Raw genomic sequence first — 26,559 nt, 5'->3', positions numbered from 1 at the left:
CACAATTCCATGGATTCCTGGAAGGGACACCTCAGGCACACCTTCAGTTAAATTTGCACTCCATCACACAAACTGCCGTGCTGGTTTCTCATTAAGCAGTTGATCCCATCTTTGTTGTGAGGCTCTCCTGCCACCTTTTGGGCGGAGTAGGCACTGTCCCTGCAACAACACAGGCAGACATGTTCAACAGGGCTTCCTGGTTATGTGGGAGGAGCAGATTGTCATTGGTCCCCCCTTGCGAATTTTAATTTACATAAGGAAGACAGAGAGGTATCTGGGAGTAGGCAGTACACACGGACATTGAACTCTATCTTGTGATTTGCAGCCAATTCTAGATTGAGGCAGGAGGAAAGGAGGTGACTTGCCCAAAAATGGCCATCCTGGAAATTCAGCCACCCTGGGGCTCCCAGGTTAGTGTTTCAGTCCTGCGAGCCACTCATATAAATCTCGCCTGATCGAGCCTGATCGAGCGCTGAGTGAGCGTGTTTGAATCCAGGAATCAAATGCCTCTGTCTTAGGAGCAAGAATTGGCAGGCCCTCCCTTGCATCTGGGGTGGAAGTCTATGGGGCAAGTGTCCAGGACTTGCAGAGGAGTACAAGTGCCAGAAAGTGCCTGCAGTTCTCATCAGCGCCTTTTTTCTGCTCTCTGGCAGCTAGGATATCGACTGATCCCTTCCTTGCAAGAGTGAAAAAAACAACACCTTGAGAGAAAACATGACTTTTTGTGGTTCACATAGAGAGAGAGCAGCCAAATAGCCCTGCTTTGTTTCTGAAAGACGCATCAGAAATTGCTTAAAATGCTGACTGGGGAATCAGGCTCGTTGGTCTAGGGGTATGATTCTCGCTTCGGGTGCGAGAGGTCCCGGGTTCAAATCCCGGACGAGCCCATGCTGAGGAATTATTTTTAGGCTGCTTATTATATAGGGCCATTTCTTCTTTTCAATGCTATAAGACGCCGTGTATGGTGAGAAAGTTCCTTTCCCTCTACGCTATTTCCCACTTTTGGCGTATAGAATTTCAGTGCCGGACTTCTTTGCAACTGCTTTTCTGGGGTGGACCATCAGTGTAGGAAAATTAAATGCAAAGTGTTTTTCTAGTGTGGTTTCAGGTATGGTTTTAAAATCGCCTTTTGGAATAAAAGGGGTCCTCGTTCCTTTCTTCCAAAGAAAGAGATCGGGTAAGGAGGGTCCAACTTTGAGCTTCATGGACATTGGCCCTTGGTCTGTGCATTCCAGCCCACTACATGCCAAGAAGATTCCTGCAAGCGTGTCTGTTTCTGTAGTGTAGTGGTTATCACGTTCGCTTTACACGCGAAAGGTCCCTGGTTCGAGACAGGGCAAAAACAGCAACTTTCTGTTTTTCACACAGTTTGCATTTACTCTCTCAATTTATAGGAAAGCTGAGATAATGGAAGCTGTCTATCCCTCACCAGCGTGACGTACTGTGCTCCAGGGGTATCAGTGACAGCTCAAAAAGAGAAGTGACGATAGTTTGCGCTATTCGTTTGCACGTCCTTGTGTACTGAAGGTTGGGCCTCCTACATGAAAGCAAGGCATGAGAGCAGAAATGGTTTTATTGACCTCACCGAGAGCATACACCTAGAACAAACAAAATGTCTGAAGGATAGAGGCATTTTCATTTCTTGTTTGATGACGGCCATGGAAAAGACAGCAACCATATTGCAGAAGAGAGCAGCATGTGCAGTTGCTTGCTTTGGGTGAAGCATTCACTAACTCGCTGCCAATAATCCCCGGAGCCGGTGCGAAAGGCGACTCTTGTGTGCCTCGGCTCGTTGGTCTAGGGGTATGATTCTCGCTTAGGGTGCGAGAGGTCCCGGGTTCAAATCCCGGACGAGCCCTTTTTCAGAGGTAAACATACGAATCCTACTCAAAACTCACAATGCCTGACTATTTCTCATTACACTCGCCGCATTGTTGCACAAAATATTTTGAACCTCATAAGAAACATGGATCACCGTGCTTTTTCTGCCTTCATGCTTAGTCTGTGTGTGTCCCAGGTGATGCTTTCCCAAGCTGTACTTGCTGGCATTTAGGCATCAGATATTTGTCTGTCGATGCCTGCATAAGTCAATTTTTAATACGTCTAATTGCAAGTATGTTGGCTGATATCTCTGCAGTTTTCACACTTGTTCCTCGCTTTCTGAGTGGCTGCTGATACAGCAGAATAGAAGTAGAGAGAACCCTTGAGAGGAACCTTGCTCTAACAGTAAAACACAGCAAGTGAGTTTCTGTAGTGTAGTGGTCATCACGTTCGCCTAACATGCGAAAGGTCCCCGGTTCGAGACCGGGCAGAAACACTGTGCATGAGCTGCTTTTATGTGCACCCTCTAAAACCTTATTATCTCAATGCAAGCTTAAGAAGAGGCGGTCCTTGAACCCAGAGAGCCATGGGAAACTTCCTTTACTTTTGCAAGACGAAACAAAGTAATCCGCATCCATCAGTGGTCGCTCTTGTGCCTAGCTTTTTTTTTGTCATGCCATGTTGTATTGTGGGGTCTTTACACTTGTGACATTGCTGTGAACGTTGTAAGTGCAAACATTGGCAGGTGCAGTCAGAAGAGTCAGATCTGTACACACCCAGGGCTGTCAGGATGGCCGAGTGGTCTAAGGCGCCAGACTCAAGAGAGCTTGATCTTCAGTGCAACTGAGACTTCTGGTCTCCTCATGGAGGCGTGGGTTCAAATCCCACTTCTGACAGGTTTCTTTTACACCCTTAAATCGTCCTGTTTTTTGCAGTGCATTCCCCACACACCACAATCTTTGCACGGACCTGTAACATATGACGAGAAATCCACCAACGATCAGGCTGGGCCCTCAATCACAATTCCAGGTATTCCTGGAAGGGACACCTCAGGCACACCTTCAGTTAAATTTGCACTCCATCACACAAACTGCCGTGCTGGTTTCTCATTAAGCAGTTGATACCATCTTTGTTGTGAGGCTCTCCTGCCACCTTTTGGGCGGAGAAGGCACTGTCCCTGCAACAACACAGGCAGACATGTTCAACAGGGCTTCCTGGTTATGTGGGAGGAGCAGATTGTCATTGGTCCCCCCTTGCGAATTTTAATTTACATAAGGAAGACAGAGAGGTATCTGGGAGTAGGCAGTACACACGGACATTGAACTCTATCTTGTGATTTGCAGCCAATTCTAGATTGAGGCAGGAGGAAAGGAGGTGACTTGCCCAAAAATGGCCATCCTGGAAATTCAGCCACCCTGGGGCTCCCAGGTTAGTGTTTCAGTCCTGCGAGCCACTCATATAAATCTCGCCTGATCGAGCCTGATCGAGCGCTGAGTGAGCGTGTTTGAATCCAGGAATCAAATGTCTCTGTCTTAGGAGCAAGAATTGGCAGGCCCTCCCTTGCATCTGGGGTGGAAGTCTATGGGGCAAGTGTCCAGGACTTGCAGAGGAGTACAAGTGCCAGAAAGTGCCTGCAGTTCTCATCAGCGCCTTTTTTCTGCTCTCTGGCAGCTAGGATATCGACTGATCCCTTCCTTGCAAGAGTGAAAAAAACAACACCTTGAGAGAAAACATGACTTTTTGTGGTTCACATAGAGAGAGAGAAGCCAAATAGCCCTGCTTTGTTTCTGAAAGACGCATCAGAAATTGCTTAAAATGCTGACTGGGGAATCAGGCTCGTTGGTCTAGGGGTATGATTCTCGCTTCGGGTGCGAGAGGTCCCGGGTTCAAATCCCGGACGAGCCCATGCTGTGGAATTATTTTTAGGCTGCTTATTATATAGGGCCATTTCTTCTTTTCAATGCTATAAGACGCCGTGTATGGTGAGAAAGTTCCTTTCCCTCTACGCTATTTCCCACTTTTGGCGTATAGAATTTCAGTGCCGGACTTCTTTGCAACTGCTTTTCTGGGGTGGACCATCAGTGTGGGAAAATTAAATGCAAAGTGTTTTTCTAGTGTGGTTTCAGGTATGGTTTTAAAATCGCCTTTTGGAATAAAAGGGGTCCTCGTTCCTTTCTTCCAAAGAAAGAGATCGGGTAAGGAGGGTCCAACTTTGAGCTTCATGGACATTGGCCCTTGGTCTGTGCATTCCAGCCCACTACATGCCAAGAAGATTCCTGCAAGCGTGTCTGTTTCTGTAGTGTAGTGGTTAGCACGTTCGCTTTACACGCGAAAGGTCCCTGGTTCGAGACCGGGCAGAAACAGCAACTTTCTGTTTTTCACACAGTTTGCATTTACTCTCTCAATTTATAGGAAAGCTGAGATAATGGAAGCTGTCTATCCCTCACCAGCGTGACGTACTGTGCTCCAGGGGTATCAGTGACAGCTCAAAAAGAGAAGTGACGATTGTTTGCGCTATTCGTTTGCACGTCCTTGTGTACTGAAGGTTGGGCCTCCTACATGAAAGCAAGGCATGAGAGCAGAAATGGTTTTATTGACCTCACCGAGAGCATACACCTAGAACAAACAAAATGTCTGAAGGATAGAGGCATTTTCATTTCTTGTTCGATGACGGCCATGGAAAAGACAGCAACCATATTGCAGAAGAGAGCAGCATGTGCAGTTGCTTGCTTTGGGTGAAGCATTCACTAACTCGCTGCCAATAATCCCCGGAGCCGGTGCGAAAGGCGACTCTTGTGTGCCTCGGCTCGTTGGTCTAGGGGTATGATTCTCGCTTAGGGTGCGAGAGGTCCCGGGTTCAAATCCCGGACGAGCCCTTTTTCAGAGGTAAACATACGAATCCTACTCAAAACTCACAATGCCTGACTATTTCTCATTACACTCGCCGCATTGTTGCACAAAATATTTTGAACCTCATAAGAAACATGGATCACCGTGCTTTTTCTGCCTTCATGCTTAGTCTGTGTGTGTCCCAGGTGATGCTTTCCCAAGCTGTACTTGCTGGCATTTAGGCATCAGATATTTGTCTGTCGATGCCTGCATAAGTCAATTTTTAATACGTCTAATTGCAAGTATGTTGGCTGATATCTCTGCAGTTTTCACACTTGTTCCTCGCTTTCTGAGTGGCTGCTGATACAGCAGAATAGAAGTAGAGAGAACCCTTGAGAGGAACCTTGCTCTAACAGTAAAACACAGCAAGTGAGTTTCTGTAGTGTAGTGGTCATCACGTTCGCCTAACACGCGAAAGGTCCCCGGTTCGAGACCGGGCAGAAACACTGTGCATGAGCTGCTTTTATGTGCACCCTCTAAAACCTTATTATCTCAATGCAAGCTTAAGAAGAGGCGGTCCTTGAACCCAGAGAGCCATGGGAAACTTCCTTTACTTTTGCAAGACGAAACAAAGTAATCCGCATCCATCAGTGGTCGCTCTTGTGCCTAGCTTTTTTTTTGTCATGCCATGTTGTATTGTGGGGTCTTTACACTTGTGACATTGCTGTGAACGTTGTAAGTGCAAACATTGGCAGGTGCAGTCAGAAGAGTCAGATCTGTACACACCCAGGGCTGTCAGGATGGCCGAGTGGTCTAAGGCGCCAGACTCAAGAGAGCTTGATCTTCAGTGCAACTGAGACTTCTGGTCTCCTCATGGAGGCGTGGGTTCAAATCCCACTTCTGACAGGTTTCTTTTACACCCTTAAATCGTCCTGTTTTTTGCAGTGCATTCCCCACACACCACAATCTTTGCACGGACCTGTAACATATGACGAGAAATCCACCAACGATCAGGCTGGGCCCTCAATCACAATTCCATGGATTCCTGGAAGGGACACCTCAGGCACACCTTCAGTTAAATTTGCACTCCATCACACAAACTGCCGTGCTGGTTTCTCATTAAGCAGTTGATCCCATCTTTGTTGTGAGGCTCTCCTGCCACCTTTTGGGCGGAGTAGGCACTGTCCCTGCAACAACACAGGCAGACATGTTCAACAGGGCTTCCTGGTTATGTGGGAGGAGCAGATTGTCATTGGTCCCCCCTTGCGAATTTTAATTTACATAAGGAAGACAGAGAGGTATCTGGGAGTAGGCAGTACACACGGACATTGAACTCTATCTTGTGATTTGCAGCCAATTCTAGATTGAGGCAGGAGGAAAGGAGGTGACTTGCCCAAAAATGGCCATCCTGGAAATTCAGCCACCCTGGGGCTCCCAGGTTAGTGTTTCAGTCCTGCGAGCCACTCATATAAATCTCGCCTGATCGAGCCTGATCGAGCGCTGAGTGAGCGTGTTTGAATCCAGGAATCAAATGCCTCTGTCTTAGGAGCAAGAATTGGCAGGCCCTCCCTTGCATCTGGGGTGGAAGTCTATGGGGCAAGTGTCCAGGACTTGCAGAGGAGTACAAGTGCCAGAAAGTGCCTGCAGTTCTCATCAGCGCCTTTTTTCTGCTCTCTGGCAGCTAGGATATCGACTGATCCCTTCCTTGCAAGAGTGAAAAAAACAACACCTTGAGAGAAAACATGACTTTTTGTGGTTCACATAGAGAGAGAGCAGCCAAATAGCCCTGCTTTGTTTCTGAAAGACGCATCAGAAATTGCTTAAAATGCTGACTGGGGAATCAGGCTCGTTGGTCTAGGGGTATGATTCTCGCTTCGGGTGCGAGAGGTCCCGGGTTCAAATCCCGGACGAGCCCATGCTGAGGAATTATTTTTAGGCTGCTTATTATATAGGGCCATTTCTTCTTTTCAATGCTATAAGACGCCGTGTATGGTGAGAAAGTTCCTTTCCCTCTACGCTATTTCCCACTTTTGGCGTATAGAATTTCAGTGCCGGACTTCTTTGCAACTGCTTTTCTGGGGTGGACCATCAGTGTAGGAAAATTAAATGCAAAGTGTTTTTCTAGTGTGGTTTCAGGTATGGTTTTAAAATCGCCTTTTGGAATAAAAGGGGTCCTCGTTCCTTTCTTCCAAAGAAAGAGATCGGGTAAGGAGGGTCCAACTTTGAGCTTCATGGACATTGGCCCTTGGTCTGTGCATTCCAGCCCACTACATGCCAAGAAGATTCCTGCAAGCGTGTCTGTTTCTGTAGTGTAGTGGTTATCACGTTCGCTTTACACGCGAAAGGTCCCTGGTTCGAGACCGGGCAAAAACAGCAACTTTCTGTTTTTCACACAGTTTGCATTTACTCTCTCAATTTATAGGAAAGCTGAGATAATGGAAGCTGTCTATCCCTCACCAGCGTGACGTACTGTGCTCCAGGGGTATCAGTGACAGCTCAAAAAGAGAAGTGACGATAGTTTGCGCTATTCGTTTGCACGTCCTTGTGTACTGAAGGTTGGGCCTCCTACATGAAAGCAAGGCATGAGAGCAGAAATGGTTTTATTGACCTCACCGAGAGCATACACCTAGAACAAACAAAATGTCTGAAGGATAGAGGCATTTTCATTTCTTGTTCGATGACGGCCATGGAAAAGACAGCAACCATATTGCAGAAGAGAGCAGCATGTGCAGTTGCTTGCTTTGGGTGAAGCATTCACTAACTCGCTGCCAATAATCCCCGGAGCCGGTGCGAAAGGCGACTCTTGTGTGCCTCGGCTCGTTGGTCTAGGGGTATGATTCTCGCTTAGGGTGCGAGAGGTCCCGGGTTCAAATCCCGGACGAGCCCTTTTTCAGAGGTAAACATACGAATCCTACTCAAAACTCACAATGCCTGACTATTTCTCATTACACTCGCCGCATTGTTGCACAAAATATTTTGAACCTCATAAGAAACATGGATCACCGTGCTTTTTCTGCCTTCATGCTTAGTCTGTGTGTGTCCCAGGTGATGCTTTCCCAAGCTGTACTTGCTGGCATTTAGGCATCAGATATTTGTCTGTCGATGCCTGCATAAGTCAATTTTTAATACGTCTAATTGCAAGTATGTTGGCTGATATCTCTGCAGTTTTCACACTTGTTCCTCGCTTTCTGAGTGGCTGCTGATACAGCAGAATAGAAGTAGAGAGAACCCTTGAGAGGAACCTTGCTCTAACAGTAAAACACAGCAAGTGAGTTTCTGTAGTGTAGTGGTCATCACGTTCGCCTAACATGCGAAAGGTCCCCGGTTCGAGACCGGGCAGAAACACTGTGCATGAGCTGCTTTTATGTGCACCCTCTAAAACCTTATTATCTCAATGCAAGCTTAAGAAGAGGCGGTCCTTGAACCCAGAGAGCCATGGGAAACTTCCTTTACTTTTGCAAGACGAAACAAAGTAATCCGCATCCATCAGTGGTCGCTCTTGTGCCTAGCTTTTTTTTTGTCATGCCATGTTGTATTGTGGGGTCTTTACACTTGTGACATTGCTGTGAACGTTGTAAGTGCAAACATTGGCAGGTGCAGTCAGAAGAGTCAGATCTGTACACACCCAGGGCTGTCAGGATGGCCGAGTGGTCTAAGGCGCCAGACTCAAGAGAGCTTGATCTTCAGTGCAACTGAGACTTCTGGTCTCCTCATGGAGGCGTGGGTTCAAATCCCACTTCTGACAGGTTTCTTTTACACCCTTAAATCGTCCTGTTTTTTGCAGTGCATTCCCCACACACCACAATCTTTGCACGGACCTGTAACATATGACGAGAAATCCACCAACGATCAGGCTGGGCCCTCAATCACAATTCCAGGTATTCCTGGAAGGGACACCTCAGGCACACCTTCAGTTAAATTTGCACTCCATCACACAAACTGCCGTGCTGGTTTCTCATTAAGCAGTTGATACCATCTTTGTTGTGAGGCTCTCCTGCCACCTTTTGGGCGGAGAAGGCACTGTCCCTGCAACAACACAGGCAGACATGTTCAACAGGGCTTCCTGGTTATGTGGGAGGAGCAGATTGTCATTGGTCCCCCCTTGCGAATTTTAATTTACATAAGGAAGACAGAGAGGTATCTGGGAGTAGGCAGTACACACGGACATTGAACTCTATCTTGTGATTTGCAGCCAATTCTAGATTGAGGCAGGAGGAAAGGAGGTGACTTGCCCAAAAATGGCCATCCTGGAAATTCAGCCACCCTGGGGCTCCCAGGTTAGTGTTTCAGTCCTGCGAGCCACTCATATAAATCTCGCCTGATCGAGCCTGATCGAGCGCTGAGTGAGCGTGTTTGAATCCAGGAATCAAATGTCTCTGTCTTAGGAGCAAGAATTGGCAGGCCCTCCCTTGCATCTGGGGTGGAAGTCTATGGGGCAAGTGTCCAGGACTTGCAGAGGAGTACAAGTGCCAGAAAGTGCCTGCAGTTCTCATCAGCGCCTTTTTTCTGCTCTCTGGCAGCTAGGATATCGACTGATCCCTTCCTTGCAAGAGTGAAAAAAACAACACCTTGAGAGAAAACATGACTTTTTGTGGTTCACATAGAGAGAGAGAAGCCAAATAGCCCTGCTTTGTTTCTGAAAGACGCATCAGAAATTGCTTAAAATGCTGACTGGGGAATCAGGCTCGTTGGTCTAGGGGTATGATTCTCGCTTCGGGTGCGAGAGGTCCCGGGTTCAAATCCCGGACGAGCCCATGCTGTGGAATTATTTTTAGGCTGCTTATTATATAGGGCCATTTCTTCTTTTCAATGCTATAAGACGCCGTGTATGGTGAGAAAGTTCCTTTCCCTCTACGCTATTTCCCACTTTTGGCGTATAGAATTTCAGTGCCGGACTTCTTTGCAACTGCTTTTCTGGGGTGGACCATCAGTGTAGGAAAATTAAATGCAAAGTGTTTTTCTAGTGTGGTTTCAGGTATGGTTTTAAAATCGCCTTTTGGAATAAAAGGGGTCCTCGTTCCTTTCTTCCAAAGAAAGAGATCGGGTAAGGAGGGTCCAACTTTGAGCTTCATGGACATTGGCCCTTGGTCTGTGCATTCCAGCCCACTACATGCCAAGAAGATTCCTGCAAGCGTGTCTGTTTCTGTAGTGTAGTGGTTATCACGTTCGCTTTACACGCGAAAGGTCCCTGGTTCGAGACCGGGCAGAAACAGCAACTTTCTGTTTTTCACACAGTTTGCATTTACTCTCTCAATTTATAGGAAAGCTGAGATAATGGAAGCTGTCTATCCCTCACCAGCGTGACGTACTGTGCTCCAGGGGTATCAGTGACAGCTCAAAAAGAGAAGTGACGATTGTTTGCGCTATTCGTTTGCACGTCCTTGTGTACTGAAGGTTGGGCCTCCTACATGAAAGCAAGGCATGAGAGCAGAAATGGTTTTATTGACCTCACCGAGAGCATACACCTAGAACAAACAAAATGTCTGAAGGATAGAGGCATTTTCATTTCTTGTTCGATGACGGCCATGGAAAAGACAGCAACCATATTGCAGAAGAGAGCAGCATGTGCAGTTGCTTGCTTTGGGTGAAGCATTCACTAACTCGCTGCCAATAATCCCCGGAGCCGGTGCGAAAGGCGACTCTTGTGTGCCTCGGCTCGTTGGTCTAGGGGTATGATTCTCGCTTAGGGTGCGAGAGGTCCCGGGTTCAAATCCCGGACGAGCCCTTTTTCAGAGGTAAACATACGAATCCTACTCAAAACTCACAATGCCTGACTATTTCTCATTACACTCGCCGCATTGTTGCACAAAATATTTTGAACCTCATAAGAAACATGGATCACCGTGCTTTTTCTGCCTTCATGCTTAGTCTGTGTGTGTCCCAGGTGATGCTTTCCCAAGCTGTACTTGCTGGCATTTAGGCATCAGATATTTGTCTGTCGATGCCTGCATAAGTCAATTTTTAATACGTCTAATTGCAAGTATGTTGGCTGATATCTCTGCAGTTTTCACACTTGTTCCTCGCTTTCTGAGTGGCTGCTGATACAGCAGAATAGAAGTAGAGAGAACCCTTGAGAGGAACCTTGCTCTAACAGTAAAACACAGCAAGTGAGTTTCTGTAGTGTAGTGGTCATCACGTTCGCCTAACACGCGAAAGGTCCCCGGTTCGAGACCGGGCGGAAACACTGTGCATGAGCTGCTTTTATGTGCACCCTCTAAAACCTTATTATCTCAATGCAAGCTTAAGAAGAGGCGGTCCTTGAACCCAGAGAGCCATGGGAAACTTCCTTTACTTTTGCAAGACGAAACAAAGTAATCCGCATCCATCAGTGGTCGCTCTTGTGCCTAGCTTTTTTTTTGTCATGCCATGTTGTATTGTGGGGTCTTTACACTTGTGACATTGCTGTGAACGTTGTAAGTGCAAACATTGGCAGGTGCAGTCAGAAGAGTCAGATCTGTACACACCCAGGGCTGTCAGGATGGCCGAGTGGTCTAAGGCGCCAGACTCAAGAGAGCTTGATCTTCAGTGCAACTGAGACTTCTGGTCTCCTCATGGAGGCGTGGGTTCAAATCCCACTTCTGACAGGTTTCTTTTACACCCCTAAATCGTCCTGTTTTTTGCAGTGCATTCCCCACACACCACAATGTTTGCACGGACCTGTAACATATGACGAGAAATCCACCAACGATCAGGCTGGGCCCTCAATCACAATTCCATGTATTCCTGGAAGGGACACCTCAGGCACACCTTCAGTTAAATTTGCACTCCATCACACAAACTGCCGTGCTGGTTTCTCATTAAGCAGTTGATCCCATCTTTGTTGTGAGGCTCTCCTGCCACCTTTTGGGCGGAGAAGGCACTGTCCCTGCAACAACACAGGCAGACATGTTCAACAGGGCTTCCTGGTTATGTGGGAGGAGCAGATTGTCATTGGTCCCCCCTTGCGAATTTTAATTTACATAAGGAAGACAGAGAGGTATCTGGGAGTAGGCAGTACACACGGACATTGAACTCTATCTTGTGATTTGCAGCCAATTCTAGATTGAGGCAGGAGGAAAGGAGGTGACTTGCCCAAAAATGGCCATCCTGGAAATTCAGCCACCCTGGGGCTCCCAGGTTAGTGTTTCAGTCCTGCGAGCCACTCATATAAATCTCGCCTGATCGAGCCTGATCGAGCGCTGAGTGAGCGTGTTTGAATCCAGGAATCAAATGCCTCTGTCTTAGGAGCAAGAATTGGCAGGCCCTCCCTTGCATCTGGGGTGGAAGTCTATGGGGCAAGTGTCCAGGACTTGCAGAGGAGTACAAGTGCCAGAAAGTGCCTGCAGTTCTCATCAGCGCCTTTTTTCTGCTCTCTGGCAGCTAGGATATCGACTGATCCCTTCCTTGCAAGAGTGAAAAAAACAACACCTTGAGAGAAAACATGACTTTTTGTGGTTCACATAGAGAGAGAGCAGCCAAATAGCCCTGCTTTGTTTCTGAAAGACGCATCAGAAATTGCTTAAAATGCTGACTGGGGAATCAGGCTCGTTGGTCTAGGGGTATGATTCTCGCTTCGGGTGCGAGAGGTCCCGGGTTCAAATCCCGGACGAGCCCATGCTGTGGAATTATTTTTAGGCTGCTTATTATATAGGGCCATTTCTTCTTTTCAATGCTATAAGACGCCGTGTATGGTGAGAAAGTTCCTTTCCCTCTACGCTATTTCCCACTTTTGGCGTATAGAATTTCAGTGCCGGACTTCTTTGCAACTGCTTTTCTGGGGTGGACCATCAGTGTAGGAAAATTAAATGCAAAGTGTTTTTCTAGTGTGGTTTCAGGTATGGTTTTAAAATCGCCTTTTGGAATAAAAGGGGTCCTCGTTCCTTTCTTCCAAAGAAAGAGATCGGGTAAGGAGGGTCCAACTTTGAGCTTCATGGACATTGGCCCTTGGTCTGTGCATTCCAGCCCACTACATGCCAAGAAGATTCCTGCAAGCGTGTCTGTTTCTGTAGTGTAGTGGTTATCACGTTCGCTTTACACGCGAAAGGTCCCTGGTTCGAGACCGGGCAGAAACAGCAACTTTCTGTTTTTCACACAGTTTGCATTTACTCTCTCAATTTATAGGAAAGCTGAGATAATGGAAGCTGTCTATCCCTCACCAGCGTGACGTACTGTGCTCCAGGGGTATCAGTGACAGCTCAAAAAGAGAAGTGACGATAGTTTGCGCTATTCGTTTGCACGTCCTTGTGTACTGAAGGTTGGGCCTCCTACATGAAAGCAAGGCATGAGAGCAGAAATGGTTTTATTGACCTCACCGAGAGCATACACCTAGAACAAACAAAATGTCTGAAGGATAGAGGCATTTTCATTTCTTGTTCGATGACGGCCATGGAAAAGACAGCAACCATATTGCAGAAGAGAGCAGCATGTGCAGTTGCTTGCTTTGGGTGAAGCATTCACTAACTCGCTGCCAATAATCCCCGGAGCCGGTGCGAAAGGCGACTCTTGTGTGCCTCGGCTCGTTGGTCTAGGGGTATGATTCTCGCTTAGGGTGCGAGAGGTCCCGGGTTCAAATCCCGGACGAGCCCTTTTTCAGAGGTAAACATACGAATCCTACTCAAAACTCACAATGCCTGACTATTTCTCATTACACTCGCCGCATTGTTGCACAAAATATTTTGAACCTCATAAGAAACATGGATCACCGTGCTTTTTCTGCCTTCATGCTTAGTCTGTGTGTGTCCCAGGTGATGCTTTCCCAAGCTGTACTTGCTGGCATTTAGGCATCAGATATTTGTCTGTCGATGCCTGCATAAGTCAATTTTTAATACGTCTAATTGCAAGTATGTTGGCTGATATCTCTGCAGTTTTCACACTTGTTCCTCGCTTTCTGAGTGGCTGCTGATACAGCAGAATAGAAGTAGAGAGAACCCTTGAGAGGAACCTTGCTCTAACAGTAAAACACAGCAAGTGAGTTTCTGTAGTGTAGTGGTCATCACGTTCGCCTAACACGCGAAAGGTCCCCGGTTCGAGACCGGGCAGAAACACTGTGCATGAGCTGCTTTTATGTGCACCCTCTAAAACCTTATTATCTCAATGCAAGCTTAAGAAGAGGCGGTCCTTGAACCCAGAGAGCCATGGGAAACTTCCTTTACTTTTGCAAGACGAAACAAAGTAATCCGCATCCATCAGTGGTCGCTCTTGTGCCTAGCTTTTTTTTTGTCATGCCATGTTGTATTGTGGGGTCTTTACACTTGTGACATTGCTGTGAACGTTGTAAGTGCAAACATTGGCAGGTGCAGTCAGAAGAGTCAGATCTGTACACACCCAGGGCTGTCAGGATGGCCGAGTGTTCTAAGGCGCCAGACTCAAGAGAGATTGATCTTCAGTGCAACTGAGACTTCTGGTCTCCTCATGGAGGCGTGGGTTCAAATCCCACTTCTGACAGGTTTCTTTTACACCCTTAAATCGTCCTGTTTTTTGCAGTGCATTCCCCACACACCACAATCTTTGCACGGACCTGTAACATATGACGAGAAATCCACCAACGATCAGGCTGGGCCCTCAATCACAATTCCATGTATTCCTGGAAGGGACACCTCAGGCACACCTTCAGTTAAATTTGCACTCCATCACACAAACTGCCGTGCTGGTTTCTCATTAGGCAGTTGATCCCATCTTTGTTGTGAGGCTCTCCTGCCACCTTTTGGGCGGAGAAGGCACTGTCCCTGCAACAACACAGGCAGACATGTTCAACAGGGCTTCCTGGTTATGTGGGAGGAGCAGATTGTCATTGGTCCCCCCTTGCGAATTTTAATTTACATAAGGAAGACAGAGAGGTATCTGGGAGTAGGCAGTACACACGGACATTGAACTCTATCTTGTGATTTGCAGCCAATTCTAGATTGAGGCAGGAGGAAAGGAGGTGACTTGCCCAAAAATGGCCATCCTGGAAATTCAGCCACCCTGGGGCTCCCAGGTTAGTGTTTCAGTCCTGCGAGCCACTCATATAAATCTCGCCTGATCGAGCCTGATCGAGCGCTGAGTGAGCGTGTTTGAATCCAGGAATCAAATGCCTCTGTCTTAGGAGCAAGAATTGGCAGGCCCTCCCTTGCATCTGGGGTGGAAGTCTATGGGGCAAGTGTCCAGGACTTGCAGAGGAGTACAAGTGCCAGAAAGTGCCTGCAGTTCTCATCAGCGCCTTTTTTCTGCTCTCTGGCAGCTAGGATATCGACTGATCCCTTCCTTGCAAGAGTGAAAAAAACAACAGCTTGAGAGAAAACATGACTTTTTGTGGTTCACATAGAGAGAGAGCAGCCAAATAGCCCTGCTTTGTTTCTGAAAGACGCATCAGAAATTGCTTAAAATGCCAACTGGGGAATCAGGCTCGTTGGTCTAGGGGTATGATTCTCGCTTCGGGTGCGAGAGGTCCCGGGTTCAAATCCCGGACGAGCCCATGCTGTGGAATTATTTTTAGGCTGCTTATTATGTAGGGCCATTTCTTCTTTTCAATGCTATAAGACGCCGTGTATGGTGAGAAAGTTCCTTTCCCTCTACGCTATTTCCCACTTTTGGCGTATAGAATTTCAGTGCCGGACTTCTTTGCAACTGCTTTTCTGGGGTGGACCATCAGTGTAGGAAAATTAAATGCAAAGTGTTTTTCTAGTGTGGTTTCAGGTATGGTTTTAAAATCGCCTTTTGGAATAAAAGGGGTCCTCGTTCCTTTCTTCCAAAGAAAGAGATCGGGTAAGGAGGGTCCAACTTTGAGCTTCATGGACATTGGCCCTTGGTCTGTGCATTCCAGCCCACTACATGCCAAGAAGATTCCTGCAAGCGTGTCTGTTTCTGTAGTGTAGTGGTTATCACGTTCGCTTTACACGCGAAAGGTCCCTGGTTCGAGACCGGGCAGAAACAGCAACTTTCTGTTTTTCACACAGTTTGCATTTACTCTCTCAATTTATAGGAAAGCTGAGATAATGGAAGCTGTCTATCCCTCACCAGCGTGACGTACTGTGCTCCAGGGGTATCAGTGACAGCTCAAAAAGAGAAGTGACGATAGTTTGCGCTATTCGTTTGCACGTCCTTGTGTACTGAAGGTTGGGCCTCCTACATGAAAGCAAGGCATGAGAGCAGAAATGGTTTTATTGACCTCACCGAGAGCATACACCTAGAACAAACAAAATGTCTGAAGGATAGAGGCATTTTCATTTCTTGTTCGATGACGGCCATGGAAAAGACAGCAACCATATTGCAGAAGAGAGCAGCATGTGCAGTTGCTTGCTTTGGGTGAAGCATTCACTAACTCGCTGCCAATAATCCCCGGAGCCGGTGCGAAAGGCGACTCTTGTGTGCCTCGGCTCGTTGGTCTAGGGGTATGATTCTCGCTTAGGGTGCGAGAGGTCCCGGGTTCAAATCCCGGACGAGCCCTTTTTCAGAGGTAAACATACGAATCCTACTCAAAACTCACAATGCCTGACTATTTCTCATTACACTCGCCGCATTGTTGCACAAAATATTTTGAACCTCATAAGAAACATGGATCACCGTGCTTTTTCTGCCTTCATGCTTAGTCTGTGTGTGTCCCAGGTGATGCTTTCCCAAGCTGTACTTGCTGGCATTTAGGCATCAGATATTTGTCTGTCGATGCCTGCATAAGTCAATTTTTAATACGTCTAATTGCAAGTATGTTGGCTGATATCTCTGCAGTTTTCACACTTGTTCCTCGCTTTCTGAGTGGCTGCTGATACAGCAGAATAGAAGTAGAGAGAACCCTTGAGAGGAACCTTGCTCTAACAGTAAAACACAGCAAGTGAGTTTCTGTAGTGTAGTGGTCATCACGTTCGCCTAACACGCGAAAGGTCCCCGGTTCGAGACCGGGCAGAAACACTGTGCATGAGCTGCTTTTATGTGCACCCTCTAAAACCTTATTATCTCAATGCAAGCTTAAGAAGAGGCGGTCCTTGAACCCAGAGAGCCATGGGAAACTTCCTTTACTTTTGCAAGACGAAACAAAGTAATCCGCATCCATCAGTGGTCGCTCTTGTGCCTAGCTTTTTTTTTGTCATGCCATGTTGTATTGTGGGGTCTTTACACTTGTGACATTGCTGTGAACGTTGTAAGTGCAAACATTGGCAGGTGCAGTCAGAAGAGTCAGATCTGTACACACCCAGGGCTGTCAGGATGGCCGAGTGTTCTAAGGCGCCAGACTCAAGAGAGATTGATCTTCAGTGCAACTGAGACTTCTGGTCTCCTCATGGAGGCGTGGGTTCAAATCCCACTTCTGACAGGTTTCTTTTACACCCTTAAATCGTCCTGTTTTTTGCAGTGCATTCCCCACACACCACAATCTTTGCACGGACCTGTAACATATGACGAGAAATCCACCAACGATCAGGCTGGGCCCTCAATCACAATTCCATGTATTCCTGGAAGGGACACCTCAGGCACACCTTCAGTTAAATTTGCACTCCATCACACAAACTGCCGTGCTGGTTTCTCATTAAGCAGTTGATCCCATCTTTGTTGTGAGGCTCTCCTGCCACCTTTTGGGCGGAGAAGGCACTGTCCCTGCAACAACACAGGCAGACATGTTCAACAGGGCTTCCTGGTTATGTGGGAGGAGCAGATTGTCATTGGTCCCCCCTTGCGAATTTTAATTTACATAAGGAAGACAGAGAGGTATCTGGGAGTAGGCAGTACACACGGACATTGAACTCTATCTTGTGATTTGCAGCCAATTCTAGATTGAGGCAGGAGGAAAGGAGGTGACTTGCCCAAAAATGGCCATCCTGGAAATTCAGCCACCCTGGGGCTCCCAGGTTAGTGTTTCAGTCCTGCGAGCCACTCATATAAATCTCGCCTGATCGAGCCTGATCGAGCGCTGAGTGAGCGTGTTTGAATCCAGGAATCAAATGCCTCTGTCTTAGGAGCAAGAATTGGCAGGCCCTCCCTTGCATCTGGGGTGGAAGTCTATGGGGCAAGTGTCCAGGACTTGCAGAGGAGTACAAGTGCCAGAAAGTGCCTGCAGTTCTCATCAGCGCCTTTTTTCTGCTCTCTGGCAGCTAGGATATCGACTGATCCCTTCCTTGCAAGAGTGAAAAAAACAACAGCTTGAGAGAAAACATGACTTTTTGTGGTTCACATAGAGAGAGAGCAGCCAAATAGCCCTGCTTTGTTTCTGAAAGACGCATCAGAAATTGCTTAAAATGCCAACTGGGGAATCAGGCTCGTTGGTCTAGGGGTATGATTCTCGCTTCGGGTGCGAGAGGTCCCGGGTTCAAATCCTGGACGAGCCCATGCTGTGGAATTATTTTTAGGCTGCTTATTATATAGGGCCATTTCTTCTTTTCAATGCTATAAGACGCCGTGTATGGTGAGAAAGTTCCTTTCCCTCTACGCTATTTCCCACTTTTGGCGTATAGAATTTCAGTGCCGGACTTCTTTGCAACTGCTTTTCTGGGGTGGACCATCAGTGTAGGAAAATTAAATGCAAAGTGTTTTTCTAGTGTGGTTTCAGGTATGGTTTTAAAATCGCCTTTTGGAATAAAAGGGGTCCTCGTTCCTTTCTTCCAAAGAAAGAGATCGGGTAAGGAGGGTCCAACTTTGAGCTTCATGGACATTGGCCCTTGGTCTGTGCATTCCAGCCCACTACATGCCAAGAAGATTCCTGCAAGCGTGTCTGTTTCTGTAGTGTAGTGGTTATCACGTTCGCTTTACACGCGAAAGGTCCCTGGTTCGAGACCGGGCAGAAACAGCAACTTTCTGTTTTTCACACAATTTGCATTTACTCTCTCAATTTATAGGAAAGCTGAGATAATGGAAGCTGTCTATCCCTCACCAGCGTGACGTACTGTGCTCCAGGGGTATCAGTGACAGCTCAAAAAGAGAAGTGACGATAGTTTGCGCTATTCGTTTGCACGTCCTTGTGTACTGAAGGTTGGGCCTCCTTCATGAAAGCAAGGCATGAGAGCAGAAATGGTTTTATTGACCTCACCGAGAGCATACACCTAGAACAAACAAAATGTCTGAAGGATAGAGGCATTTTCATTTCTTGTTCGATGACGGCCATGGAAAAGACAGCAACCATATTGCAGAAGAGAGCAGCATGTGCAGTTGCTTGCTTTGGGTGAAGCATTCACTAACTCGCTGCCAATAATCCCCAGAGCCGGTGCGAAAGGCGACTCTTGTGTGCCTCGGCTCGTTGGTCTAGGGGTATGATTCTCGCTTAGGGTGCAAGAGGTCCCGGGTTCAAATCCCGGACGAGCCCTTTTTCAAAGGTAAACATACGAATCCTACTCAAAACTCACAATGCCTGACTATTTCTCATTACACTCGCCGCATTGTTGCACAAAATATTTTGAACCTCATAAGAAACATGGATCACCGTGCTTTTTCTGCCTTCATGCTTAGTCTGTGTGTGTCCCAGGTGATGCTTTCCCAAGCTGTACTTGCTGGCATTTAGGCATCAGATATTTGTCTGTCGATGCCTGCATAAGTCAATTTTTAATACGTCTAATTGCAAGTATGTTGGCTGATATCTCTGCAGTTTTCACAATTGTTCCTCGCTTTCTGAGTGGCTGCTGATACAGCAGAATAGAAGTAGAGAGAACCCTTGAGAGGAACCTTGCTCTAACAGTAAAACACAGCAAGTGAGTTTCTGTAGTGTAGTGGTCATCACGTTCGCCTAACACGCGAAAGGTCCCCGGTTCGAGACCGGGCAGAAACACTGTGCATGAGCTGCTTTTATGTGCACCCTCTAAAACCTTATTATCTCAATGCAAGCTTAAGAAGAGGCGGTCCTTGAACCCAGAGAGCCATGGGAAACTTCCTTTACTTTTGCAAGACGAAACAAAGTAATCCGCATCCATCAGTGGTCGCTCTTGTGCCTAGCTTTTTTTTTGTCATGCCATGTTGTATTGTGGGGTCTTTACACTTGTGACATTGCTGTGAACGTTGTAAGTGCAAACATTGGCAGGTGCAGTCAGAAGAGTCAGATCTGTACACACCCAGGGCTGTCAGGATGGCCGAGTGGTCTAAGGCGCCAGACTCAAGAGAGCTTGATCTTCAGTGCAACTGAGACTTCTGGTCTCCTCATGGAGGCGTGGGTTCAAATCCCACTTCTGACAGGTTTCTTTTACACCCTTAAATCGTCCTGTTTTTTGCAGTGCATTTCCCACACACCACAATCTTTGCACGGACCTGTAACATATGACGAGAAATCCACCAACGATCAGGCTGGGCCCTCAATCACAATTCCATGTATTCCTGGAAGGGACACCTCAGGCACACCTTCAGTTAAATTTGCACTCCATCACACAAACTGCCGTGCTGGTTTCTCATTAAGCAGTTGATCCCATCTTTGTTGTGAGGCTCTCCTGCCACCTTTTGGGCGGAGAAGGCACTGTCCCTGCAACAACACAGGCAGACATGTTCAACAGGGCTTCCTGGTTATGTGGGAGGAGCAGATTGTCATTGGTCCCCCCTTGCGAATTTTAATTTACATAAGGAAGACAGAGAGGTATCTGGGAGTAGGCAGTACACACGGACATTGAACTCTATCTTGTGATTTGCAGCCAATTCTAGATTGAGGCAGGAGGAAAGGAGGTGACTTGCCCAAAAATGGCCATCCTGGAAATTCAGCCACCCTGGGGCTCCCAGGTTAGTGTTTCAGTCCTGCGAGCCACTCATATAAATCTCGCCTGATCGAGCCTGATCGAGCGCTGAGTGAGCGTGTTTGAATACAAGAATCAAATGCCTCTGTCTTAGGAGCAAGAATTGGCAGGCCCTCCCTTGCATCTGGGGTGGAAGTCTATGGGGCAAGTGTCCAGGACTTGCAGAGGAGAACAAGTGCCAGAAAGTGCCTGCAGTTCTCATCAGCGCCTTTTTTCTGCTCTCTGGCAGCTAGGATATCGACTGATCACTTCCTTGCAAGAGTGAAAAAAACAACACCTTGAGAGAAAACATGACTTTTTGTGGTTCACATAGAGAGAGAGCAGCCAAATAGCCCTGCTTTGTTTCTGAAAGACGCATCAGAAATTGCTTAAAATGCTGACTGGGGAATCAGGCTCGTTGGTCTAGGGGTATGATTCTCGCTTCGGGTGCGAGAGGTCCCGGGTTCAAATCCCGGACGAGCCCATGCTGTGGAATTATTTTTAGGCTGCTTATTATATAGGGCCATTTCTTCTTTTCAATGCTATAAGACGCCGTGTATGGTGAGAAAGTTCCTTTCCCTCTACGCTATTTCCCACTTTTGGCGTATAGAATTTCAGTGCCGGACTTCTTTGCAACTGCTTTTCTGGGGTGGACCATCAGTGTAGGAAAATTAAATGCAAAGTGTTTTTCTAGTGTGGTTTCAGGTATGGTTTTAAAATCGCCTTTTGGAATAAAAGGGGTCCTCGTTCCTTTCTTCCAAAGAAAGAGATCGGGTAAGGAGGGTCCAACTTTGAGCTTCATGGACATTGGCCCTTGGTCTGTGCATTCCAGCCCACTACATGCCAAGAAGATTCCTGCAAGCGTGTCTGTTTCTGTAGTGTAGTGGTTATCACGTTCGCTTTACACGCGAAAGGTCCCTGGTTCGAGACCGGGCAGAAACAGCAACTTTCTGTTTTTCACACAGTTTGCATTTACTCTCTCAATTTATAGGAAAGCTGAGATAATGGAAGCTGTCTATCCCTCACCAGCGTGACGTACTGTGCTCCAGGGGTATCAGTGACAGCTCAAAAAGAGAAGTGACGATAGTTTGCGCTATTCGTTTGCACGTCCTTGTGTACTGAAGGTTGGGCCTCCTTCATGAAAGCAAGGCATGAGAGCAGAAATGGTTTTATTGACCTCACCGAGAGCATACACCTAGAACAAACAAAATGTCTGAAGGATAGAGGCATTTTCATTTCTTGTTCGATGACGGCCATGGAAAAGACAGCAACCATATTGCAGAAGAGAGCAGCATGTGCAGTTGCTTGCTTTGGGTGAAGCATTCACTAACTCGCTGCCAATAATCCCCGGAGCCGGTGCGAAAGGCGACTCTTGTGTGCCTCGGCTCGTTGGTCTAGGGGTATGATTCTCGCTTAGGGTGCGAGAGGTCCCGGGTTCAAATCCCGGACGAGCCCTTTTTCAGAGGTAAACATACGAATCCTACTCAAAACTCACAATGCCTGACTATTTCTCATTACACTCGCCGCATTGTTGCACAAAATATTTTGAACCTCATAAGAAACATGGATCACCGTGCTTTTTCTGCCTTCATGCTTAGTCTGTGTGTGTCCCAGGTGATGCTTTCCCAAGCTGTACTTGCTGGCATTTAGGCATCAGATATTTGTCTGTCGATGCCTGCATAAGTCAATTTTTAATACGTCTAATTGCAAGTATGTTGGCTGATATCTCTGCAGTTTTCACACTTGCTCCTCGCTTTCTGAGTGGCTGCTGATACAGCAGAATAGAAGTAGAGAGAACCCTTGAGAGGAACCTTGCTCTAACAGTAAATCACACCAAGTGAGTTTCTGTAGTGTAGTGGTCATCACGTTCGCCTAACACGCGAAAGGTCCCCGGTTCGAGACCGGGCAGAAACACTGTGCATGAGCTGCTTTTATGTGCACCCTCTAAAACCTTATTATCTCAATGCAAGCTTAAGAAGAGGCGGTCCTTGAACCCAGAGAGCCATGGGAAACTTCCTTTACTTTTGCAAGACGAAACAAAGTAATCCGCATCCATCAGTGGTCGCTCTTGTGCCTAGCTTTTTTTTTGTCATGCCATGTTGTATTGTGGGGTCTTTACACTTGTGACATTGCTGTGAACGTTGTAAGTGCAAACATTGGCAGGTGCAGTCAGAAGAGTCAGATCTGTACACACCCAGGGCTGTCAGGATGGCCGAGTGGTCTAAGGCGCCAGACTCAAGAGAGCTTGATCTTCAGTGCAACTGAGACTTCTGGTCTCCTCATGGAGGCGTGGGTTCAAATCCCACTTCTGACAGGTTTCTTTTACACCCTTAAATCGTCCTGTTTTTTGCAGTGCATTCCCCACACACCACAATCTTTGCACGGACCTGTAACATATGACGAGAAATCCACCAACGATCAGGCTGGGCCCTCAATCACAATTCCATGTATTCCTGGAAGGGACACCTCAGGCACACCTTCAGTTAAATTTGCACTCCATCACACAAACTGCCGTGCTTGTTTCTCATTAAGCAGTTGATCCCATCTTTGTTGTGAGGCTCTCCTGCCACCTTTTGGGCGGAGAAGGCACTGTCCCTGCAACAACACAGGCAGACATGTTCAACAGGGCTTCCTGGTTATGTGGGAGGAGCAGATTGTCATTGGTCCCCCCTTGCGAATTTTAATTTACATAAGGAAGACAGAGAGGTATCTGGGAGTAGGCAGTACACACGGACATTGAACACTATCTTGTGATTTGCAGCCAATTCTAGATTGAGGCAGGAGGAAAGGAGGTGACTTGCCCAAAAATGGCCATCCTGGAAATTCAGCCACCCTGGGGCTCCCAGGTTAGTGTTTCAGTCCTGCGAGCCACTCATATAAATCTCGCCTGATCGAGCCTGATCGAGCGCTGAGTGAGCGTGTTTGAATCCAAGAATCAAATGCCTCTGTCTTAGGAGCAAGAATTGGCAGGCCCTCCCTTGCATCTGGGGTGGAAGTCTATGGGGCAAGTGTCCAGGACTTGCAGAGGAGTACAAGTGCCAGAAAGTGCCTGCAGTTCTCATCAGCGCCTTTTTTCTGCACTCTGGCAGCTAGGATATCGACTGATCCCTTCCTTGCAAGAGTGAAAAAAACAACACCTTGAGAGAAAACATGACTTTTTGTGGTTCACATAGAGAGAGAGCAGCCAAATAGCCCTGCTTTGTTTCTGAAAGACGCATCAGAAATTGCTTAAAATGCCGACTGGGGAATCAGGCTCGTTGGTCTAGGGGTATGATTCTTGCTTCGGGTGCGAGAGGTCCCGGGTTCAAATCCCGGACGAGCCCATGCTGTGGAATTATTTTTAGGCTGCTTATTATATAGGGCCATTTCTTCTTTTCAATGCTATAAGACGCCGTGTATGGTGAGAAAGTTCCTTTCCCTCTACGCTATTTCCCACTTTTGGCGTATAGAATTTCAGTGCCGGACTTCTTTGCAACTGCTTTTCTGGGTGGACCATCAGTGTAGGAAAATTAAATGCAAAGTGTTTTTCTAGTGTGGTTTCAGGTATGGTTTTAAAATCGCCTTTTGGAATAAAAGGGGTCCTCGTTCCTTTCTTCCAAAGAAAGAGATCGGGTAAGGAGGGTCCAACTTTGAGCTTCATGGTCATTGGCCCTTGGTCTGTGCATTCCAGCCCACTACATGCCAAGAAGATTCCTGCTAGCGTGTCTGTTTCTGTAGTGTAGTGGTTATCACGTTCGCTTTACACGCGAAAGGTCCCTGGTTCGAGACCGGGCAGAAACAGCAGCTTTCTGTTTTTCACACAGTTTGCATTTACTCTCTCAATTTATAGGAAAGCTGAGATAATGGAAGCTGTCTATCCCTCACCAGCGTGACGTACTGTGCTCCAGGGGTATCAGTGACAGCTCAAAAAGAGAAGTGACGATAGTTTGCGCTATTCGTTTGCACGTCCTTGTGTACTGAAGGTTGGGCCTTCTTCATGAAAGCAAGGCAGGAGAGCAGAAATGGTTTTATTGACCTCACCGAGAGCATACACCTAGAACAAACAAAATGTCTGAAGGATAGAGGCATTTTCATTTCTTGTTCGATGACGGCCATGAAAAAGACAGCAACCATATTGCAGAAGAGAGCAGCATGTGCAGTTGCTTGCTTTGGGTGAAGCATTCACTAACTCGCTGCCAATAATCCCCGGAGCCGGTGCGAAAGGCAACTCTTGTGTGCCTCGGCTCGTTGGTCTAGGGGTATGATTCTCGCTTAGGGTGCGAGAGGTCCCGGGTTCAAATCCCGGGCGAGCCCTTTTTCAGAGGTAAACATACGAATCCTACTCAAAACTCACAATGCCTGACTATTTCTCATTACACTCGCCGCATTGTTGCACAAAATATTTTGAACCTCATAAGAAACATGGATCACCATGCTTTTTCTGCCTTCATGCTTAGTCTCTGTGTGTCCCAGGTGATGCTTTCCCAAGCTGTACTTGCTGGCATTTAGGCATCAGATATTTGTCTGTCGATGCCTGCATAAGTCAATTTTTAATACGTCTAATTGCAAGTATGTTGGCTGATATCTCTGCAGTTTTCACACTTGCTCCTCGCTTTCTGAGTGGCTGCTGATACAGCAGAATAGAAGTAGAGAGAACCCTTGAGAGGAACCTTGCTCTAACAGTAAAACACAGCAAGTGAGTTTCTGTAGTGTAGTGGTCATCACGTTCGCCTAACACGTGAAAGGTTCCCGGTTCGAGACCGGGCAGAAACACTGTGCATGAGCTGCTTTTATGTGCACCCTCTAAAACCTTATTATCTCAATGCAAGCTTAAGAAGAGGCGGTCCTTGAACCCAGCGAGCCATGGGAAACTTCCTTTACTTTTGCAAGACGAAACAAAGTAATCCGCATCCTTCAGTGGTCGCTCTTGTGCCTAGCTTTTTTTTTGTCATGCCATGTTGTATTGTGGGGTCTTTACACTTGTGACATTGCTGTGAACGTTGTAAGTGCAAACATTGGCAGGTGCAGTCAGAAGAGTCAGATCTGTGCACACCCAGGGCTGTCAGGATGGCCGAGTGGTCTAAGGCGCCAGACTCAAGAGAGCTTGATCTTCAGTGCAACTGAGACTTCTGGTCTCCTCATGGAGGCGTGGGTTCAAATCCCACTTCTGACAGGTTTCTTTTACACCCTTAAATCGTCCTGTTTTTTGCAGTGCATTCCCCACACACCACAATCTTTGCACGGACCTGTAACATATGACGAGAAATCCACCAACGATCAGGCTGGGCCCTCAATCACAATTCCATGTATTCCTGGAAGGGACACCTCAGGCACACCTTCCGTTAAATTTGCACTCCATCACACAAACTGCCGTGCTGGTGTCTCATTAAGCAGTTGATCCCATCTTTGTTGTGAGGCTCTCCTGCCACCTTTTGGGCGGAGAAGGCACTGTCCCTGCAACAACACAGGCAGACATGTTCAACAGGGCTTCCTGGTTATGTGGGAGGAGCAGATTGTCATTGGTCCCCCCTTGCGAATTTTAATTTACATAAGGAAGACAGAGAGGTATCTGGGAGTAGGCAGTACACACGGACACTGAACTCTATCTTGTGATTTGCAGCCAATTCTAGATTGAGGCAGGAGGAAAGGAGGTGACTTGCCCAAAAATGGCCATCCTGGGAATTCAGCCACCCTGGGGCTCCCAGGTTAGTGTTTCAGTCCTGCGAGCCACTCATATAAATCTCGCCTGATCGAGCCTGATCGAGCGCTGAGTGAGCGTGTTTGAATACAAGAATCAAATGCCTCTGTCTTAGGAGCAAGAATTGGCAGGCCCTCCCTTGCATCTGGGGTGGAAGTCTATGGGGCAAGTGTCCAGGACTTGCAGAGGAGTACAAGTGCCAGAAAGTGCCTGCAGTTCTCATCAGCGCCTTTTTTCTGCTCTCTGGCAGCTAGGATATCGACTGATCCCTTCCTTGCAAGAGTGAAAAAAACAACACCTTGAGAGAAAACATGACTTTTTGTGGTTCACATAGAGAGAGAGCAGCCAAATAGCCCTGCTTTGTTTCTGAAAGACGCATCAGAAATTGCTTAAAATGCCGACTGGGGAATCAGGCTCGTTGGTTTAGGGGTATGATTCTCGCTTCGGGTGCGAGAGGTCCCGGGTTCAAATCCCGGACGAGCCCATGCTGTGGAATTATTTTTAGGCTGCTTATTATATAGGGCCATTTCTTCTTTTCAATGCTATAAGACGCCGTGTATGGTGAGAAAGTTCCTTTCCCTCTACGCTATTTCCCACTTTTGGCGT

The 26,559-nt window shown here is 47.2% G+C and overlaps 32 non-coding genes across 32 annotated transcripts; all 32 read left to right on the top strand.

Annotated features, from left to right (window-relative positions):
- The first annotated feature begins 815 nt into the window (after positions 1-815).
- Positions 816-887, top strand: TRNAP-CGG (transfer RNA proline (anticodon CGG)). The gene has a single exon. It is a non-coding gene; the product is annotated as a tRNA-Pro (tRNA).
- Positions 888-1,786: 899 nt separating this feature from the next.
- On the top strand, positions 1,787-1,858 carry TRNAP-AGG (transfer RNA proline (anticodon AGG)). The gene has a single exon. It is a non-coding gene; the product is annotated as a tRNA-Pro (tRNA).
- A 386-nt stretch (positions 1,859-2,244) lies between these two features.
- TRNAV-AAC (transfer RNA valine (anticodon AAC)) lies at positions 2,245-2,317 on the top strand. Its single transcript has one exon. It is a non-coding gene; the product is annotated as a tRNA-Val (tRNA).
- A 1,337-nt stretch (positions 2,318-3,654) lies between these two features.
- TRNAP-CGG (transfer RNA proline (anticodon CGG)) lies at positions 3,655-3,726 on the top strand. Its single transcript has one exon. It is a non-coding gene; the product is annotated as a tRNA-Pro (tRNA).
- A 385-nt stretch (positions 3,727-4,111) lies between these two features.
- On the top strand, positions 4,112-4,184 carry TRNAV-UAC (transfer RNA valine (anticodon UAC)). The gene has a single exon. It is a non-coding gene; the product is annotated as a tRNA-Val (tRNA).
- Positions 4,185-4,625: 441 nt separating this feature from the next.
- On the top strand, positions 4,626-4,697 carry TRNAP-AGG (transfer RNA proline (anticodon AGG)). Its single transcript has one exon. It is a non-coding gene; the product is annotated as a tRNA-Pro (tRNA).
- Positions 4,698-5,083: 386 nt separating this feature from the next.
- Positions 5,084-5,156, top strand: TRNAV-AAC (transfer RNA valine (anticodon AAC)). The gene has a single exon. It is a non-coding gene; the product is annotated as a tRNA-Val (tRNA).
- Positions 5,157-6,493: 1,337 nt separating this feature from the next.
- TRNAP-CGG (transfer RNA proline (anticodon CGG)) lies at positions 6,494-6,565 on the top strand. Its single transcript has one exon. It is a non-coding gene; the product is annotated as a tRNA-Pro (tRNA).
- Positions 6,566-7,464: 899 nt separating this feature from the next.
- TRNAP-AGG (transfer RNA proline (anticodon AGG)) lies at positions 7,465-7,536 on the top strand. Its single transcript has one exon. It is a non-coding gene; the product is annotated as a tRNA-Pro (tRNA).
- Positions 7,537-7,922: 386 nt separating this feature from the next.
- Positions 7,923-7,995, top strand: TRNAV-AAC (transfer RNA valine (anticodon AAC)). The gene has a single exon. It is a non-coding gene; the product is annotated as a tRNA-Val (tRNA).
- Positions 7,996-9,332: 1,337 nt separating this feature from the next.
- TRNAP-CGG (transfer RNA proline (anticodon CGG)) lies at positions 9,333-9,404 on the top strand. Its single transcript has one exon. It is a non-coding gene; the product is annotated as a tRNA-Pro (tRNA).
- A 385-nt stretch (positions 9,405-9,789) lies between these two features.
- TRNAV-UAC (transfer RNA valine (anticodon UAC)) lies at positions 9,790-9,862 on the top strand. The gene has a single exon. It is a non-coding gene; the product is annotated as a tRNA-Val (tRNA).
- Positions 9,863-10,303: 441 nt separating this feature from the next.
- Positions 10,304-10,375, top strand: TRNAP-AGG (transfer RNA proline (anticodon AGG)). Its single transcript has one exon. It is a non-coding gene; the product is annotated as a tRNA-Pro (tRNA).
- A 386-nt stretch (positions 10,376-10,761) lies between these two features.
- On the top strand, positions 10,762-10,834 carry TRNAV-AAC (transfer RNA valine (anticodon AAC)). Its single transcript has one exon. It is a non-coding gene; the product is annotated as a tRNA-Val (tRNA).
- Positions 10,835-12,171: 1,337 nt separating this feature from the next.
- Positions 12,172-12,243, top strand: TRNAP-CGG (transfer RNA proline (anticodon CGG)). The gene has a single exon. It is a non-coding gene; the product is annotated as a tRNA-Pro (tRNA).
- A 385-nt stretch (positions 12,244-12,628) lies between these two features.
- Positions 12,629-12,701, top strand: TRNAV-UAC (transfer RNA valine (anticodon UAC)). Its single transcript has one exon. It is a non-coding gene; the product is annotated as a tRNA-Val (tRNA).
- A 441-nt stretch (positions 12,702-13,142) lies between these two features.
- On the top strand, positions 13,143-13,214 carry TRNAP-AGG (transfer RNA proline (anticodon AGG)). The gene has a single exon. It is a non-coding gene; the product is annotated as a tRNA-Pro (tRNA).
- A 386-nt stretch (positions 13,215-13,600) lies between these two features.
- TRNAV-AAC (transfer RNA valine (anticodon AAC)) lies at positions 13,601-13,673 on the top strand. The gene has a single exon. It is a non-coding gene; the product is annotated as a tRNA-Val (tRNA).
- A 1,337-nt stretch (positions 13,674-15,010) lies between these two features.
- On the top strand, positions 15,011-15,082 carry TRNAP-CGG (transfer RNA proline (anticodon CGG)). Its single transcript has one exon. It is a non-coding gene; the product is annotated as a tRNA-Pro (tRNA).
- Positions 15,083-15,467: 385 nt separating this feature from the next.
- On the top strand, positions 15,468-15,540 carry TRNAV-UAC (transfer RNA valine (anticodon UAC)). The gene has a single exon. It is a non-coding gene; the product is annotated as a tRNA-Val (tRNA).
- Positions 15,541-15,981: 441 nt separating this feature from the next.
- TRNAP-AGG (transfer RNA proline (anticodon AGG)) lies at positions 15,982-16,053 on the top strand. The gene has a single exon. It is a non-coding gene; the product is annotated as a tRNA-Pro (tRNA).
- Positions 16,054-16,439: 386 nt separating this feature from the next.
- Positions 16,440-16,512, top strand: TRNAV-AAC (transfer RNA valine (anticodon AAC)). The gene has a single exon. It is a non-coding gene; the product is annotated as a tRNA-Val (tRNA).
- A 1,337-nt stretch (positions 16,513-17,849) lies between these two features.
- On the top strand, positions 17,850-17,921 carry TRNAP-CGG (transfer RNA proline (anticodon CGG)). The gene has a single exon. It is a non-coding gene; the product is annotated as a tRNA-Pro (tRNA).
- A 385-nt stretch (positions 17,922-18,306) lies between these two features.
- TRNAV-UAC (transfer RNA valine (anticodon UAC)) lies at positions 18,307-18,379 on the top strand. Its single transcript has one exon. It is a non-coding gene; the product is annotated as a tRNA-Val (tRNA).
- Positions 18,380-19,278: 899 nt separating this feature from the next.
- Positions 19,279-19,351, top strand: TRNAV-AAC (transfer RNA valine (anticodon AAC)). Its single transcript has one exon. It is a non-coding gene; the product is annotated as a tRNA-Val (tRNA).
- A 1,337-nt stretch (positions 19,352-20,688) lies between these two features.
- TRNAP-CGG (transfer RNA proline (anticodon CGG)) lies at positions 20,689-20,760 on the top strand. The gene has a single exon. It is a non-coding gene; the product is annotated as a tRNA-Pro (tRNA).
- A 385-nt stretch (positions 20,761-21,145) lies between these two features.
- Positions 21,146-21,218, top strand: TRNAV-UAC (transfer RNA valine (anticodon UAC)). Its single transcript has one exon. It is a non-coding gene; the product is annotated as a tRNA-Val (tRNA).
- Positions 21,219-21,659: 441 nt separating this feature from the next.
- On the top strand, positions 21,660-21,731 carry TRNAP-AGG (transfer RNA proline (anticodon AGG)). The gene has a single exon. It is a non-coding gene; the product is annotated as a tRNA-Pro (tRNA).
- Positions 21,732-22,117: 386 nt separating this feature from the next.
- On the top strand, positions 22,118-22,190 carry TRNAV-AAC (transfer RNA valine (anticodon AAC)). Its single transcript has one exon. It is a non-coding gene; the product is annotated as a tRNA-Val (tRNA).
- A 1,337-nt stretch (positions 22,191-23,527) lies between these two features.
- Positions 23,528-23,599, top strand: TRNAP-CGG (transfer RNA proline (anticodon CGG)). The gene has a single exon. It is a non-coding gene; the product is annotated as a tRNA-Pro (tRNA).
- A 384-nt stretch (positions 23,600-23,983) lies between these two features.
- Positions 23,984-24,056, top strand: TRNAV-UAC (transfer RNA valine (anticodon UAC)). Its single transcript has one exon. It is a non-coding gene; the product is annotated as a tRNA-Val (tRNA).
- Positions 24,057-26,365: 2,309 nt separating this feature from the next.
- Positions 26,366-26,437, top strand: TRNAP-CGG (transfer RNA proline (anticodon CGG)). Its single transcript has one exon. It is a non-coding gene; the product is annotated as a tRNA-Pro (tRNA).
- Positions 26,438-26,559: the final 122 nt, after the last annotated feature.

Source organism: Triturus cristatus, chromosome 10 (assembly GCF_964204655.1).
Source record: "Triturus cristatus chromosome 10, aTriCri1.1, whole genome shotgun sequence".
In the NCBI taxonomy this organism is placed as follows: domain Eukaryota; kingdom Metazoa; phylum Chordata; class Amphibia; order Caudata; family Salamandridae; genus Triturus; species Triturus cristatus.
The sequence above is the reverse complement of the archived record's forward strand: the minus strand, read 5'-3'. Positions and strand labels throughout refer to the sequence as shown.